Source organism: Panthera leo, chromosome D4 (genome assembly GCF_018350215.1).
Source record: "Panthera leo isolate Ple1 chromosome D4, P.leo_Ple1_pat1.1, whole genome shotgun sequence".
NCBI classification, from domain to species: Eukaryota; Metazoa; Chordata; class Mammalia; order Carnivora; family Felidae; genus Panthera; species Panthera leo.
The window spans coordinates 25495438-25513471 of NC_056691.1; the positions used below are offsets into that span (position 1 = coordinate 25495438).

The 18034-nt window shown below is 41.7% G+C and overlaps 1 long non-coding RNA gene across 9 annotated transcripts in view; it reads left to right on the forward strand.

The window, feature by feature from the left end:
• Window positions 1–18034, forward strand: part of LOC122205470 — a 128592-nt gene that overhangs the window by 28257 nt on the left and 82301 nt on the right. The window contains exon 1 of one of the 9 annotated variants that reach the window (XR_006196081.1): window positions 6923–7002. The exons of the other annotated variants lie outside the window; for them this stretch is intronic. This is a non-coding gene — a long non-coding RNA (uncharacterized LOC122205470). Of the gene's footprint in view, window positions 1–6922; window positions 7003–18034 lie in introns of those variants that run through there. 9 annotated transcript variants of the gene reach the window in all.

Consider the following 18034-nt stretch of genomic DNA (forward strand, 5'->3'; position numbering starts at 1 on the left):
TATGCTGTAAATTTTATAAGAAAAATAATTAATTCCAATGAAAAGAAGTTTAGTAAAATAGAAATGAATATGGTAAAAAAATTAAATATCATTTAACTAATCCAGGAATTAAATTCACTTAATGGAGTTCACTCTTTAAAGTACATCTTTATAAAGAGGTATTACTGTTGGTGCTACTCAGGCCTCCTATCTGTACATCAGGCTCCAGGGATATTGTGTCAGCTCAAGTCCCAAGTCCTTGCTATGACCTTGGCCCTCCATGGCCTGGCCCTTGGCCCCCAGTGCTCTCATTTTCTCCACCCAGCCCTGTGCCCTGTGCTCCAGGCTGCAGCTGCACTGGTCTCCTTGCTGTTTGTCCCACAGGCTAAGAATGTGTTCCTTGGGCCTTGGGCCTTGCCCTTTCCTCTGCTTGGAATGTTCTTCCTGTAGATATCACCAAGCACATTCTGCCACTTCCTGGTGGCCTCTACTCAACCATCACTCCTCAGGGAGAACTTGTGCTACCCACTCACTCTCTACCCTCTTACCCTGCTTTCTTTTTTCTCATAGTAATTGGTATTTCTATCCATTCTTCTACCTATTTGGCCAGAATGTTAGCTCAGTCTGCAGGGTCTCAAAGACAGCGTGGCATATAGGATGCCCAACAAATATTGGTTGAACAAATTCTGCATCAAAATGTAGTTGTTAACACACACTGATGTTTTTTCTGAATCAGACTCGAGGTTCAGGTTGTCCATTGAGTCAAAATTGGAGGAGACAAGTGGTAAGATCCAAATATCCTGCATCACCAGAGCCTGTGCTCAGCATGTGTGGCCAACATTAGTGCTGCTGCTAACAGTTCTGATTTTCAAACTTCTGGGTATATGGGCAGGTTGAACTTCTCTCCCTCTTGCAGATGGGTGTGGCCATAGCACTGGAGTTGGCCAGTGAAATGTGAGCAGAAGGGACATGTGTCACCTCCAGCTGGAAGCCTTTCAGAGCTAAGTGTATAACTTTACAAGTTCATTCTTCCTGCTGTGGTGAATGGGGACGCTCCAGGCCATGGTGGCTTTGTTAGCTTTGGTCCTGGAGTGAGGATGGCATGGATTGGAGCAGGAGGCAGTCATCATTATTCCTACTTATCACCGTGGAAATTGAATTCACAGAGGTTAAGTAATTTCCCCAAAGTCACACAGCTACTAAGTGGCAGAACTAAAATTCCAGTTCAATTCTGGCTTTGTCCATGATCTGAGCTCTTAAGCATAGGCTTGTCCAACTTCTCAGTACCTTATTGAACGTGTGATAGTCCATATGGGCAAAAGCATGCTCCTAAGAGCTTTGGGAGCCTCATTCAAAACTAGAGAAGCATTGAAATCCTCTCAAAAGCAAGTGACACATCAGTGACCCAGAGAGAAGATCATTGGAATTGTAGGCATTGTGTTTTCTCTGTCAGCACATACAATGAACTAAATATTAAAACCTGCTTAAAAGTAATTTGAGTTTGATGACTTTGAAAGGGGGCTGAAATAATTCCCACCTGGGTAAGATTTTATTTATTTCACCTATCTCTATTTAGGAATTTCAAAAACCCCACTGGCTCTGCATTAAAACAAAACTGATTGAAAAAACAAACTGATCAACAAACCTATTTTAGGAAACTTGGCATATTCTCTCCCTATGTGTGAACTTAGAGGAAACTAGACTTTCTGAAGGTCATGGGAAGGCATGGACCAGGGCAAGGTGCAGCAGGAATATGCCTCAGATGCAGGTGGCTTCAGGCTTCAGGCTTCAGGGCTTGTAATGGTGATAAACTGACCCTGAAAACACAGTACAGACCTGGTGTAGGTGGGGGTAAGTAACATTCCTGCTTCTGAGTCCCTGTTATTGACACCCCCTTTTCTTTTTTTTTTTTTAATTTTTTTTTTTAACGTTTATTTATTTTTGAGACAGAGAAAGACAGAGCATGAACGGGGGAGGGGCAGAGAGAGAGGGAGACACAGAATCGGAAACAGGCTCCAGGCTCTGAGCCATCTGCCCAGAGCCTGACGCGGGGCTCGAACTCATGGACCGGGAGATCGTGACCTGAGCCGAAGTCGGACGCTTAACCGACTGAGCCACCCAGGCGCCCCTACACCCCCTTTTCTTTTAATGAGACAGGAGTTAGGCTTGTCATGGCTGGGTTCTGTTTCTCCAACAGTTTTTTTGTATTTCTACTCAGATGAATTATGATCTGAATTCAATTTCCAAGGCAGGGGAGGAGGGCTTCTTACTACTTACTCCATAGAGGACTATCCAGGCAAGCAGAGAAGTACTCAAACATGAAGAAAACTGCTTTTACAAATTTGGAATGCTATAGTTATTTCATTTGCATAAAAAATGTGCTGTAATGACTTTACTTTGTGATATCAGCTGTAATGTGTGTATGAATGGGGTCTAACTAAGGATTGCTGAGTCCCTTCTTACGGGGCTGTGCAGTTAGATCATGGTTGTGAACAAGTTGATATGTGGACGATTTTTTATTTCTCCCATGTCTCAGAGCAGGATAGGACAGGGGAAGGCAGACACCCCTCCCCACCAGAGAAGGGTCAGAATATGACCCTTTAAAGGACTAGCCTGTCATAATGTAGTGTATCTCATGTTAGCATGGGGACATTCACAACCTGGGCCTGTAGCTCCGTTTCTCTCTCAGGTTGGACCTGCAAAATGCAGGCTAGTCTTTCAGCTACAGACTTGCACCCCTTGATTGAAATCCAGACTGTTAGAAGAGGTCTGCATGGCATGTCTTTGGACTCATGGTCCTTTGGACTGATGGTCCTAAAACAATGTAAGGTGAGCTGAGGAATTCCATGAGAGCCTCTTGGAATTCCATGAGCACCAAAGACAAAAATAAGGTTCCTTCTTCTAACAAATCTCATTCTAAAGAAAGCCATCAGGACAAAAAGCAATTGTGGGCACTAATAAAAAGCCGAGAGAAGAGAAAATCAATAATCTCTCATGTGTGGCTCTGTGGTCAGGAATCAGGTGGCTCTATCAAGTGTGCACATGTGAATGTGTGTGAGTGTACACACTAATGTAGCAGGAGAGTAGAGACAAGGGCAGAGAGATTGAGGAAGTTCTTGCCAAACTGTGTGTGACTAAAAGAGTCTTGTTAGGAAGTTGTGCCCTGAGAGGAGGAGGTGGTGGATTTGCTTTGAAGGGGTGAAGGGGTTGAGACTGGAAGGAGAGACAGTCCTAGAGCCTTGAGGTGACTCAAGTAGGGCTTGAGTAGGGGTGACTCTAGCACTTCCAGGATCCAGTGGCAAGTGTTGTGGGGTCGAATGGTGTTCCCCCTCCAAATATGTCCAAGTCCTCACCCCCAGTACTTGTGAATGTGGTTCTATTTGGAAATGGGGTCTTTGCAGACATAATCAAGTTCAGATGAGATCCTACTGGATTAGTGTGGGCTCTAATTCAGTGACTGGTGTCCTTATGAAAAGAGGGAGGGCATGATGTGACAGAGGCAGAGATGGAAATGATGCAAACACAAACTGAGAACAGGAATCAGGGAATCCCAGCAACCACCAGACACCAGGAAGAGGCATGGGAGGATTCTTCCCCCGACCCTTTGCGGGGGAGTGTGCCTCTGCCTATACCTTGACTTCAGACTTCTGACCTCCAGAATTGTGAAAGCACACATTTCTATTGCCAGAAATCACTTCATTTGTGATTTTGGTATGGCAGCCCTAGGAAATTAGGACAGCAAGTGATGGGCTGTTGGCTTTAGCCTCAGGGCAGCGGGTGATGGTGAGCACACCTCAGACTACAGGTGGACAGTGAAGCCTCAGAGATGCTGGAAAGGGAGGCAGTTGATGGTGGCAGTGGGTGCATGCTGGGAAGGGTTTGCTGATTAGTTCTCTCTGATTTCTTTTTCAATGAGACTAGGGGTTGGTTGGTTTGGCTGGTTGCAGGAGCAGTTAGCGCTAAGGTATTCAGGTAAGGCCTGATTTCTCAACCCCTGACCTCCATCACTCTTTGTGACAGATTGCATTTTCCAAAAGTGGCCACAGTCATAGCTCCCATCCCTTTGGAAACTTGCTACTCCCCATGACACAGTGAGGTCTAATTCCCCTCTCCTGAATCTGGGCAAACCTATGACTCCCTTGTAACTAATAGAATGTGGTCAATATGATGTGGCATGATTTTGAGGCTAGGTAATGAGAGGCAATGCTGCTTACGTCTGGTGCCCTGGATGTGGACTTGATCCTGAACCTGGAACCACCTCATAAGTAGCCCAGCTTCTCTTTAGCTGCCATGTTGTGAGGAAGGTCAAACTAGCCTACATGGAGAGACCACATGGAGAAGCTTCAAGACCCCATGAAGAGAGATTGCTGCTGGGCCATTTTCAAGCTACTCTTGGTCCCTTTCCCCTCAGCTTACACTCTTCTCCCTTCAGCCACCATCTGATCCTGAGCTAAAGCCACCGACTACATTCTTCCTGAATTCCTGATGTGCATAAACTGTGAACAATAATAATTGTTGTTTTAAGCCACTAAGTTTTAGGGTGACTTGTTATGCAACAATAGTAACTAGAACCTCTTCCAATCTTTGTTCAAGGGCCACTTCCCATCTGAGAGCTTCTCTGATTCTAGATATCATGAATTCCTTCCTTAAAACTCTCCTTTCCCACACAGCTACTAGCTATTCCAGTTCTCAGCCTTTCCCTCCATCCAGAGCTCAGTTTTGCTGGTGCCAGTCTCCATTTTCTTCAGTTTCCCTGGGAAGCCTCATACTTTCCATCCCTTTATTATTCAGAATTTGTTGTGTCCCACTGTCTACCTCTATCCCTCGTACCACACCCATCTCAGCTCTCTCAGTAACAAAGAAGGCTCTAGGGACCAGATCTCACCCTTCATAAGGGGCATAAGGGGTTTGAGCTCCAGCGATGCTGATGAGGTTTCTCATATAACAAGAAAACATTATTTCAGTTAATCATGAACTCAAATGATAAGCACATCTGTCTTACCCACTGGGGGCTGTGTCTTATTCATCTTTGTACCCCTAGGGTTAGTTTATAGCTTGACAGAGTCTCTTGATGGAAGGAAGGATGGATGAATGGATGGATGGATGAGTAGGTGGATGAATGAAATGGATGGATGGATAAATGGATGAATGGAGAGAAATGCTTGTAAAACATAAAGTGGAATTTGCAAACTTGGGGCATATGTGCTACCATTTGCAAACTCTGTGCCCATGGAAGTCATGGTTAATAGATTTTAGCACTCTTTCAGGGGATTAGAAAGGCTGCCTTACACTGTTTTTGAACTATAAATAGAAGCTAGCAATCAACCATATTTTGTACTCTAGAGGACTAAAAGCATAAAGACTCTTTTTTGGAACTTCAATTTTTTAGAAATATTGTTAAGAAAGAAGTCAAAATTCTGTATACAACTGACTTTCTTCTGAGGTTTAAGCAAAGTTCATTAAACGAATATGCGTGTTCCTGTGCTTTTAATATGCATAGATTTCACATTAAGAAGAAAATGTTCTGACACTTTATGGCCTTTGCTGTTGACTGGAATGTGGTAGTCTTTAAGTAAAGAATCCATCTCAAAAGGGGACCAAATAATAAAGCAAAGTGTGGGATTCTGGAAGTCAATATGGTCAATAATGCTGTGTTGTTTACAACCAATCACTTACCGGGATGGACAGGGCCAATGGAGAAAGGAAATTACCCACCCACCCACATAATTGCACCAATTGCTAGAATCGGTTAATAGGCCATAGAAAAAATCAATCCAAGAGAAGCATAAAGAAATACATATGAGAGTAGAACTTCGTTTTTATTGGTCTTCATTCACAGCCACATTTGAGCACCTTACTCCTTATTAGCAAGATGACAGTTCTGACAAATTATCCTGTCAGTCTCTGCTTTGGTGCCCTGTTTTTATTGGGAGTGAGTTTTTTCTTTTCTTTACTTTCTGTGTTTTGATTTTCATAGCACTGTGCCTGGATTCTGTGGAATGGGAGGGGGTGTTATTAGGGAAAGAAAAGAAGCTTTTGTTGTGCAGCGACCAGTACCAGGGAGAGTGTCAAATTCCTTATGGAACTTGTCTCATCCGATAAACCTCCCACCGGCCACCAAGAAGTAGTTATGATTGTGACCTTCCCTCTACAGAGGAGGAAAGTGATGTTCTGAGAAGTTAAGTCGCTTGCTATACAACAAGAGAGGGGATTCAGATTCAGGTCTGGCTGTCTGAGCCAAAAGTCTTGCTATTTCTATTGAACAAGTCCTTGATTTCTTATCCAACGTGTTTGGGGCCAGATGTGTGTTGAAATTCAGTAGGGTCCAGAATGGGGACGTGATACATATCCCACATATTACTTACTACTCCTGGTGGGGATCTGGAACAACACCCTGTAGTCAAACCCACTCATATTTTAGCAGTGAAACATCAACAATGGAACTAAATAGGATAAATAAAAAGTAAAAATAGCCTTATTTTTTGGTTGCCAAATGATTCTGCACCTATCTTATAAAATTTTTGATTTTCAGAGCTTTGGGATTTCATAATTTTGGGTGAGGGACTGTATTATACTGGCTCCCAGGAAAGAGTTTCCACACATTTGTCCTCTCTGTCAGGGAACTCTGAAATGGAGCAAGCTGGAGTTAAAAAACAAAACCAGAACCAGAAACCTGCTGCTGTTGGTCAGTGGCCGAATTTATTTGGCACAAGAAAGGAAAATGGCTTGGAGAACAAATTGGAAGCAGAACTACAATAGTCCTTCACTGGCCTCCCGGATACAGAGAAGTGGGGGTTCAGGGGTCTCCCATGAACTAATCGCATCCAGGTCCTTTTGACCTGTAATTCTAAACTGCAGTCTACACAGAGCAGCCATTTGGACCTCCCGTGAAAGGAGACTCTGCTTCTCTTTTCATCCCCCTCTCTTGCCACCCCTTTCAGATATCTCCTCTGAGGACTGACGGGCTCTCAGAGAGCCACTGGTGTTTGTCCGGAGTAATTGGATTGACCCTTTGAAGAGAAGGTTAGTTCAGATGAAATGAAATTTTCAAGTGAAGGGCCAGATTCTCATCCTGGAACATCTGTAGTTCACTTGAAGGGTGGGTTTTCAGCCCTTGTTCTATTATTTCATTATTATCTCTGATATTAGGTACACTTATCAACATTTCTCCCACCCCCCATCTGAACTCCATCTCTTTTGCTGATATCATTTGACCACCTTCCCTGCCACCCTATAGTCACAGCTTGTTGGGCCAAGTGGGACCAATCTCATTTTACTCTCTTAGATTTTAAACATAAGACACAGAAGCTGAGTAAATCAGGTGGTTAAGGACTCTGGGTTTGTAAGGTCACATTGGGTTAGGCCAGAATCGTGGCCTCAGGACCCTGCCCTCACCTTCTCCTCATCCTGTCATGGTATAAAGGAACAGAAAAAAAGAAGATGATCCTCATAAAAGAGATTTTAATGAAGTTTATCCCAAAACAAGTGGAGAGGAAGAGAGAGAAGGGGAGAGAGAGAGCAAGAGGGAAAGAGTAAAAAAAAAATTAGTATTTAGGTTCTGTTAGCACTTGGTTTATTGACACTGTCTGGGTTCTCCAGAGAAACAGAACCAATAGAGGATCTATCTATCTATCATCTATCTATCTATCTATCTATCTATCTATCTATCTATCATATATCTATCTATCATCTATCTATCTATCTATCTATCTATCAATCTATCATCTATCTATCTATATCTTTACTATAAGGAATTGGCTCCTGTGATTATGGAGGCTGAGAATTCCAAAATCTGCAGCCAGTAAGCTGGGGACTACCATGGTATATAGTTCTACTTTGAGTCCAAAGGCCTGAGAACCAGTAGTGCTGATGGTGTAAGTTACAGTCTGAGTCTGAGTCTAAAGGCAGGAGAAGATGGATGTTTTGACTCAAAGAAAGTCAGGCAGAAATAAGTCTTTTTTAATCAGGCTTTTTTTTAATGCAGGACTTCAATAGATTGGATGAGGTCCACCCACACTGGGGAAAACAGTCTACTTTACTTGGCCTACCAATTCAAATAATAATCTCATCCAGAAACACCCTCACAGACACACCTGGAAATAATGTTTAGCCAAATATCTGGACTCCCCATGGCCCAGCGAAGTGGACACATAAAGTTAATCATCACAATTCTTGTAACAAATCTTTCTTCAGGGCAGGGTGCACCAAGTTTATCTAAAAGATCCAGAGATCAGGGATTGGTGAGAACCATAGGTTGAGAGTTCCTGGAAATGTCCTATCATAGTCCTCAGACATCATTCTTGGAGAAGCTGCTGGAGAACTTATCAGACCCCACTCTTCTCAACAATCCTCCCTTCCAAGCCAGTGTCCCTTCCCTGGAGGAAGTTTAGCAGTGGAGTGAAGCTCCTTACCTTTCACACATTTATTTTTTATTTTATTTTTTAAGTCAAAATCATAGTTATATTTTATTTATTTTTTTAATATGAAATTTATTGTCAAATTGGTTTCCATACAACACCCAGTGCTCATCCCAACAGGTGCCCTCCTCAATGCCCATCACCCACTCTCCCCTCCCTCCCACCCCCCATCAACCCTCAGTTTGTTCTCAGTTTTTAAGAGTCTCTTATTGTTTGGCTCCCTCCCTCTCTAACTTTTTTTTTCCTTCCCCTCCCCCATGGGCTTCTGTTAAGTTTCTCAGGATCCACATAAGAGTGAAAACATATGGTGTCTGTCTTTCTCTGTATGGCTTATTTCACTTAGCATAACACTCTCCAGTTCCATCCACGTTGCTACAAAAGGCCATATTTCATTCTTTCTCATTGCCAAGTAGTATTCCATTGTGTATATAAACCACAATTTCTTTATCCATTCACCAGTTGATGGACATTCAGGCTCTTTCCATAATTTGGCTATTGTTGAGAGTGCTGCTATAAACATTGGGGTACAAGTGCCCCTATGCATCAGCACTCCTGTACCTTTACTTGGGTAAATTCCTAGCAGTGCTATTGATGGGTCATAGGGTAGGTCTATTTTTAATTTTTTGAGGAACCTCCACATTGTTTTCTAGAGCAGCTGCACCAGTTTGATTCCCACCAACAGTGCAAGAGGGTTCCTATTTCTCCACATCCTCGCTAGCATCTATAATCTCCTGATTGTTCATTTTAGCCACTCTGACTGGCCTGATGTGGTATCTGAGTGTGGTTTTGATTTGTATTTCCCTGATGAGGAGTGATGTTGAGCATCTTTTCAGGTGCCTGTTGGCCATCTGGATGTCTTCTTTATAGAAGTGTCTATTCATGTCTTCTGCCCATTTCTTCACTGGATTATTTGTTTCTCAGGTGTGGAGTTTGGTGAGTTCTTTATGGATTTTGGATACCAGCCCTTTGTCTGATATGTCATTTGCAAATATCTTTTCCCATTCCGTCGGTTGCCTTTTAGTTTTGCTAATTGTTTCCTGTGCAGTGCAGAAGCTTTTATCTTCATGAGGTCCCTGTAGTTAATTTTTGCTTTTAATTCCCTTGCCTTTGGAGATGTGTCAAGTAAGAAATTGCTGTGGCTGAGGTCAGAGAGGTTTTTTCCTGCTTTCTCCTCTAGGGTTTTGATAGTTTCCTGTCTCAAATTCAGGTCCTTCATCCATTTTGAGTTTATTTTTGTGAATAGTGTAAGAAAGTGGTCTAGTTTCATTCTTCTGCATGTTGCTGTCCAGTTCTCCCAGCACCATTTGTTAAAGAGACTGTCTTTTTTCCATTGAATATTCTTTCTTGCTTTGTCAAAGATTAGTTGGCCATACTTTTGTGGGTCCAGTTCTGGAGTCTCTATTCTATTCCATTGGTCTATGTGTCTGTTTTTGTGCCAATACACATGTGCCAAGACAGCATGCTGTCTTGATGATTATAGCTTTGTAGTAGACGCTGGGATTGTGATGCCCCCCGCTTTGGTTTTGTTCTTCAATATTACTTTGGCTATTCGGGATCTTTTGTGGTTCCATACATATTTTAGGATTGCTTGTTCTAGATTTGAGAAGAATGCTGGTGCAATTTTGATTGGGATTGCATTGACTGCATAGATTGCTTTGGATAGTATTGACATTTTAACAATATTTATTCTTCCAACCCATGAGCCCAGAATATTTTTCCATTTCTTTATATCTTCTTCAATTTCCTTCATAAACTTTCTATAGTTTTCAGCATACAGATCTTTTACATCTTTGGTTAGGTTTATTCCTATGTATTTTATGATTCTTGGTACAATTGTGAATGGGATCAGTTTCTTTATTTGTCTTTCTGTTGCTTCATTGTTAGTGTATAAGAATGCAACTGATTTCTGTACATTGATTTTTGTATCCTGCAACTTTGCTGAATTCATGTATCAGTTCTAGCAGACTTTTGGTGGAGTCTATCAGGTTTTCCATATATAATATCATGTCATCTGCAAAAAGTGAAAGCTTGGCTTCATCTTTGCCAATTCTGATGCCTTTGATTTCCTTTTGTTGTCTGATTGCTGATGCTAGAACTTCCAACACTATGTTAAACAACAGTGGTGTGAGTGGACATCCCTGTTGTGTTCCTGATCTCAGGGGGAAAGCTCTCAGTTTTTCCCTATTGAGATGATATTAGCTGTGGGCTTTTCATAAATGGCTTCTATGATGTTTGAGTATGTTCCTTCTATCCCTACTTTCTCGAGGGTTTTTATTAAGAAAGAATGCTGAATTTTGTCAAATGCTTTTTCTGCATTGATTGACAGGATCATACGGTTCTTACATTTTCTTTTATTAATGTGATGTATCACATTGATTGATTTGCAAATGTTGAACCAGCCCTGCAGCCCAGGAATGAATCCCACTTGATCCTGGTGAATAATTTTTTTTATATGCTGTTGAATTCGATTTGCTAGTATCTTGTTGAGAATTTTGGCATCCATATTCATCAGGGATATTGGCCTGTAGTTCTCTTTTTTTGCTGGGTCTCGGTCTGGTTTGGGAATCAAAGTAATGCTGGCTTCATAGAATGAGTCTGGAAGTTTTCCTTCCCTTTCTATTTTTTGGAACCGCTTGAGAAGGATAGGTATTATCTCTGCTTTAAATGTCTGGTAGAATTCCCCAGGGAAGCCATTTAATCCTGGACTCTTATTTCTTGGAGATTTTTGATAACTGATTCAATTTCTTCACTGGTGATGGGTCTGTTCAAGTTTTCTATTTCTTCTTGTTTGAGTTTTGGAAGTGTGTGGGTGCTTAGGATTTGTCCATTTCTTCCAGGTTGTCCAGTTTGTTGGCATACAGTTTTTCATAGTATTCCCTGATAATTGCTTGTATTTCTGAGGGACTGGTTGTAATAATTCCCTTTTCATTCATGATTTTATCTATTTGGGTCATCTCCCTTTTCTTTTTGAGAAGCCTGGCTAGACGTTTATCAATTTTGTTTATTTTTTCAAAAAACCAACTCTTGGTTTCATTGATCTGCTCTACAGTTTTTTTTAGATTCTATATTGTTTATTTCTGCTCTGATCTTTATTATTTCTCTTCTTCTGCTGGGTTTGGGGTGTCTTTGCTGTGCTACTTATATTTCCTTCAGGTGTGCTGTTAGATTTCATAGTTGGGATTTTTCTTGTTTCTTGAGATAGGCCTGGATTACAATGTATTTTCCTCTCAGGACTGCCTTCACTACATCCCAAAGTGTTTGGATTGTTGTATTTTCATTTTCATTTGTTTCCATATATTTTTTAATTTCTTCTCTAATTGCCTCATTGACCCATTCATTCTTTAGTAGGGTGTTCTTTAGCCTCCATGCTTTTGGAAGAAAAAGTTTTCCAGACTTTTTCCTGTGGTTGATTTCAAGTTTCATAGCATTGTGTTCTGAAAGTGTGCATGGTATGAGCTCAATTCTTTTATACTTGTTAAGGGCTGTTTTGTGACCCAGTATGTGATCTATCTTGGAGAATGTTCCATGTGCACTCAAGAAGAAAGTATATTCTGTTGCTTTGGGATGCAGAGTTCTAAATATATCTATCAAGTCCATCTGATCCAATGTATCATTCAGGGCCCTTGTTTCTTTATTGATCCTGTGTCTAGATGATCTATCCATTGTTGTAAGTGGGGTATTAAAGTCCCCTGCAATTACCACATTCTTATCAATAAGGTTGCTTATGTTTGTGATTAATTGTTTTATATATTTGGGGGCTCCCGTATTCAGCATATAGACATTTATAATTGTTAGCTCTTCCTGATGGATAGACCCTGTAATTATTATATAATGCCCTTCTTCATCTCTTGTTACAACCTTTAATTTAAAGTCTAGTTTGATATAAGTATGGCTACTTCAGCTTTCTTTTGACTTCCAGTAGCATGATAGATAATTCTCCATCCCCTCACTTTCAATCTGAAGGTGTTCTCAGGTTAAAATGAGTCTCTTGTAGACAGCAAATAGATGGGTCTTGTTCTTTTATCCATTCTGATACCCTATGTCTTTTGGTTGGAGCATTTAGTCCATTTACATTCAGTGTTATTATTGAAAGATATGGGTTTAGAGTCATTGTGATGTCTGTAGGTTTCATGCTTGTAGTGGTCTCTGGTACTTTGTGGTCCTTGCAACATTTCACTCACAGAATTCCCCTTAGGATCTCTTGTAGGGCTGGTTTAGTGGTGATGAATTCCTTCAGTTTTTGTTTGTTTGGGAAGACCTTTATCTTTCCTTCTATTCTGAGTGACAGACTTGCTGGATAAAGGATTCTTGGCTGCCTATTTTTCCTGTTCATCACACTGAAGATTTCCTGCCATTCCTTTCTGGCCTGCCAAGTTTCAGTAGATAGGTCTGCCACTACTCTTATATTTCTATCTTTGTAAGTTATAGCCTGTTTATCCCTAGCTGCTTTCAGAATTTCCTCTTTATCCTTGTATTTTGCCAGTTTCACTATGATATGTCATGCAGAAGATCGATTCAAGTTATGTCTGAAGGGAGTTCTCTGTGCCTCTTGGATTTCAATGCCTTTTTCCTTCCCCAGATCAGGGAAGTTCTCAGCTATGATTTGTTCAAGTACACCTTCACCCCCTTTCTCTCTTCTTCTTCTGGATTCCTATGATACGGATATTGTTCTGTTTGATTGCATCACTTAGTTCTCTAATTCTCCCCTCGTACTCCTGGATTTTTTTAATCTTTTTCTCAGCTTCCTCTTTTTCCATAATTTTATCTTCCATTTCATCTATTCTCTCCTCTGCCTCTTCAATCTATGCTATGGCTGCCTCTATTTTATTTTGCACCTCATTTATAGCATTTTTTAGCTCCTCATGACTATTTATTTCTTAGTCCCTTGATCTCTGTAGCAATAGATTCTCTGCTGTCCTCTATGCTTTTTTCAAGCCCAGAAATTAATTTTATGACTATTATTCTAAATTCTTGTTCTGCTATATTGCTTAAATCAGTTTTTTAAAAATTATTTATTTTTTTTAATGTTTATTCATCTTTGAGAGAGAGAGACAGACAGAGCATGAGTGGGGCAGGAGCAGAGAGAGAGAGGAGACACAGAATCCGAAGCAGGCTCCAGGCTCTGAGCTGTCAGTACAGAGCCCGATGCGGGGCTTGAACCCACGAACCGTGAGATCATGACCTGAACCAAAGTCGGAAGCTCAACCAACTGAGCCACCCAGGTGCCCCTGCTTAAATCAGTTTTGATCCATTCGTTAGCTGTCACTACTTCTTGGAGTTTCTTTTGAGGAGAATTCTTCCATTTCGTCATTTTGGGTAGTCCCTGCCGTGGCTCCAAACTGCAGGGCACCTCCCCTGTGCTGGCCGGAGTAACTTGTGTTGGTGGGCAGGGCCGCAGTCAGACCTGATGTCTGCCCCCAGCCCACTGCTGGGGCCACAGTCAGACTGGTGTGTACCTTATCTTCCCCTCTCCCAAGGGCAAGACTCACTGTGGAGTGGTGTGGCCCCTGTCTGGGCTACTTGCACACTGCCAGGCTTGTGGTGCTGCTTCGATGGGATCTGGCGTATTAGCTGGGGTGGATCCACAAGGTGCACAGGGGTGGGAGGGGCAGGTGGTCCCCTGCGGGAGGGGCCCTGCAGCACCAGGAGGGAGGCAGACCCGTCGGGGGGATGGATCCACAGAAGCACAGCCTTGGGTGTTTGCGCGGTAGAAGAAAGTTCAGTGATGGGAACTGGTTCCCTTTGGAATTTCAGCTGGGGGATGGGAGAGGGAGATGGCACTTACCAACACCTTTGTTCCCCGCCAAGCTGAGCTCTGTCTTCCGTGGCTCAACAACTCTTTCTCCCGGCATCCTCTCACCCTCCCCACTCTCCAAGAGCAGAGCTGTTGACTTTTAACATTCCAGAGGTTAAGTCCCACTGGCTGTCAGAACTCATGGAGTCCCACCCCTCTGCTTTTGCAAGCCAGACTTCGGGGGCTCTGCCTTGTAGGGCGGGCTGCCCCTCCACTGCCCTGGCTCCCTCCGGCCAGTCTGTGTAGCATGCACCTCCTCTCCACCCTTCCTACCCTCTTCCGTGGGCCTCTTGTCTATGCTTGGCTCCGGAGAGTCCATTCTGCTAGTCTTCTGGTGGTTTTCTGGGTTATTTAGGCAGATGTGGGTGGAATCTAAGTGATCAGCAGGACGAGGTGAGCCCAGCATCCTCCTACGCTGCAATCTTCCCAGGTCTCCACCTTTTACACATTTAAAGTGAGGTTGCACCGGATCAATGTTTCCCACAATATGGTCTGTGTACTACTGTTAGTGTACAAGATAATTTTAAAAAGTGCATGAGGAAACATTTCTTTTACCATTTGGGTATCTTCATGTGTATTAGACAAACCTGTAATGTATATGCTACATTAGTCAGGGTAAGTTAGGCCATGCTGTGTAACAAATAGGTCATTTTATAGTAAAAGATTAACTCAGCAGGTCTGGGTGGTTCAAACTCTAAACATTCCAAGGAAAGGTTTGATTGTTTCCTAGTTCTTAGGAGACAACCTCTAAGCCCTTGAAACAACCTGTCTTTTGAGAGTGTCTTTGTTTACCTGAGGTCTTGTGCCATGTCAGATAGTTTATATTCACAGTGTGATTTATGGTGGGGGTCATGGGCCACACAGTATCAGTTTGATCTCTGAAGGAAATGGAACGAGGGTCAGACACATGGGTGATCAACGCCCTGGACACAAGGCTTAGATGAATTTCCTTGGTTGGCAGTACTTCATGCATGTTGTCACTCTCAGTACTGGGAGAATTAGGTGATGTTCACATGACTGGATTGGGAGAAGATAACTGGATGCTTGTGCCTGGTCTCTCCTGGACTCTGCCCCGTGTGCCTCTGCCTTTTCTGATTTCTCTATCCTTCCACTATAATGACCTCTGTATGACAGCTTTCTAAGTTCTGTGAGTCGTTCAGTTGAATCACTGGATCCAGGGGTGATTTTGGGGACTCCCAGGCACAACTGAAAAATCTCAATAGCTCAATAAAAGAAAATGTTTTTGTTTTGTTTTGTTTTGTTTTTTGGCTGTTCATGTAAAGTCTGGTGCAGACCTGGATGCTCTTATGGCCAACACTCCTCTGAGCAGTTAGGGTGCTGGATGCTGCCATTTCAGAATACATTGTCTCTAGTCACACAAGTGGCAGAATGAGAGCAAGAGAAAGCAAGCAGGATGTTTTAGCGACCAGCTTTGTAAGTGTTTCCCTTCTGCCCAGATTGCATTGGCCAGAATCCAGTCATGTGGGGCCAACCTAACACAGGGAGGTTGGGAAGGGCAGTCTTCCTGTGTCACTAAGAACAGGAAATTAAATTGGTGAGCATCTAAGTAGTCATTATCATATACACCAAGTCCTTGACTCTATGGATATTAATGCTTAAGGCAAAGTCAATTTTACATAAGTATACAAAGTATGTTGGTCTATAGAAAGATACTGTAAACAAATATGCAGGTAATGCACAATATGACAAAAATCCTGAAGTTTGAGTAACACTAGACCAGATAACGGCCATGGGGACATTTTGATTACAATGCACTTCTATGATGATACCAACTTATGGACACCACAGTGTTCTACAAAGTTCTTGGGTCTGGCAGTTTACGATTTTAAGAGTTTGAAATTTTAAGTCAATTTCTCTTGAAATCTAGGAGAGGAAAAATTAATGGAAAGAAAACTTCGTTTTAAATATTCTGCTACGTCAAAATTGAAAGAACATTTAATTTTCATTCAAAATGTCCTTCTTAGGAGTGACTACAAGAAAAACTCTTTTCCAGTCTAAGTATATTATTTTTCTTTTTTTAAAGGAAGTTCCATCCCGGCCGAGGATAGAATATTCTCTTTTAAACTTCTGGCTTACTGCTGGTGTATGATTTAAATGGCTTAGTGAACATTTTCTTGTCAAAAGTAAAGAAGGATGTTTGAAAGCCCAGGGAAAACTTTTGACAGCTGACAAATCTTCTGAATGCAGTGAACTTATCAAAAGCATCTTTCTGGGTAAACTTTAGTTCACCTTGTAAGGCTAAAATAGAACAAAGACAAACAATGCAATAAATAAAATATTACAGGAGAGCTGTATTAGAAAATTAGTATTCTACACTGCCCACAATCACCTTGCTTGGAAATAACTTCATAAGACAGCAAAATAATTTAAGTATATCCAGGCATATAGAGGTCCCATAGGAGCCTGATCTTACAGAATTCTGTAATTTTGGAATCTGTGGAATTCAAGGGGCAACTTGTTCGTCCCCTCTGCCTTTGCCAGGGTTGCCTGAAAACAACCTATTTCAGGAGCTGATTGACCAGTTGTGAGTCCTTTTTCTCAGCAGCACCTCTTATCAGTCAATGTGTAGATATGTGTCACAACAACTTTAGAAGTGGAGGAGTAATGTTTAGCCAATGTTGTAGCCAGTTACATTTGATTTGTGGTTAGGTCTGCTATTTTGAAACAAAATGGCAGCTTTAAAAGTGTTGAAACAATTGAATTTCCTACACTTATTAAACAGCTCGTGGTGAGTTTGTGAGAGTATGGGGAAGTTTGCTGTGAGTGGCGGCCCTACTTAGTTCACAGTGCAATTACTCTACCATATCTTTAAAAATCTTGAAAAAAAACCACTCCAAAACTTGTGTCAGCTGTAGGTGGTATATGAGGGTACCAGTGAGATGCTCATCAATAACCCAGAAATAAGGTGGATTAATTAAATAGAAATAAATTAGACTAATTAAATAAAATTAAAAGGGAGGAGTTGGCCCATGGGAGTCTAGAAATAAGATTGCAGAATTAAGTAGAAATAAATTAGACTGCTCAAATAAAATTAAATGGGAGGTGTCAGCCCATGGGAACAGCAGCTCGACTTGTAATTTAACCAGTATTATTAATATAGTACAAGAAAGAGCAGATTTATTATAGCATAAAAAGTGGATTTAGGAGAAGAAAACTCTGCCAATACACGTATATCACTGTCTAGGGTAGAATACCTATTCGGGGGAAATCATAGCGAGGTACTCTTATAAACAATTATTATCTGGTTTGCATAAAACACCCCTTAGTACTGTCTACTCACACTGTATACTCTATATATGATCTTCTAATTACTAATCTGGCTTCCTAGGATATTGAAAATAACAAGACCCATTCCAGCTAAATTACACAGAAATGAAGTTTATTATAGGATCTGGGATAGCTCACATCCTCTCTGGGGGGTCCAGAGGATTGTGCTCGGGTGCTCTGGGGCCTGAAGCAGACCTCGTGATGGGATAGCTCCAGGGACAATCTCACTGTTGTCACCATGGTTAAAGATATGGGAGAGTGCACAGTTAATGGCTAGAAGGCAGATACTAAGTCATTGGCCACTGCTGCCTGAAAAGCACCCTCGATGTCATCCTCGTAAAAAAATCAGATTCTGCTCAGTGTTAGATCAAAATCTCGTGTGTGTGTGTGTGTGTCTGATTGGAAAAGTCTAGGTCATATGGCTTTTCTTTAGCTTCAAGGGAGTCTAGGAAAGCTTACTTTTGGATTCTACCTTGGAAGATGCCACTCACGAAGAGAAAAGTCTCCAAATATGGGAAGAGTAACAAAAATCCATCACATGGGAAAAGCCAGATAG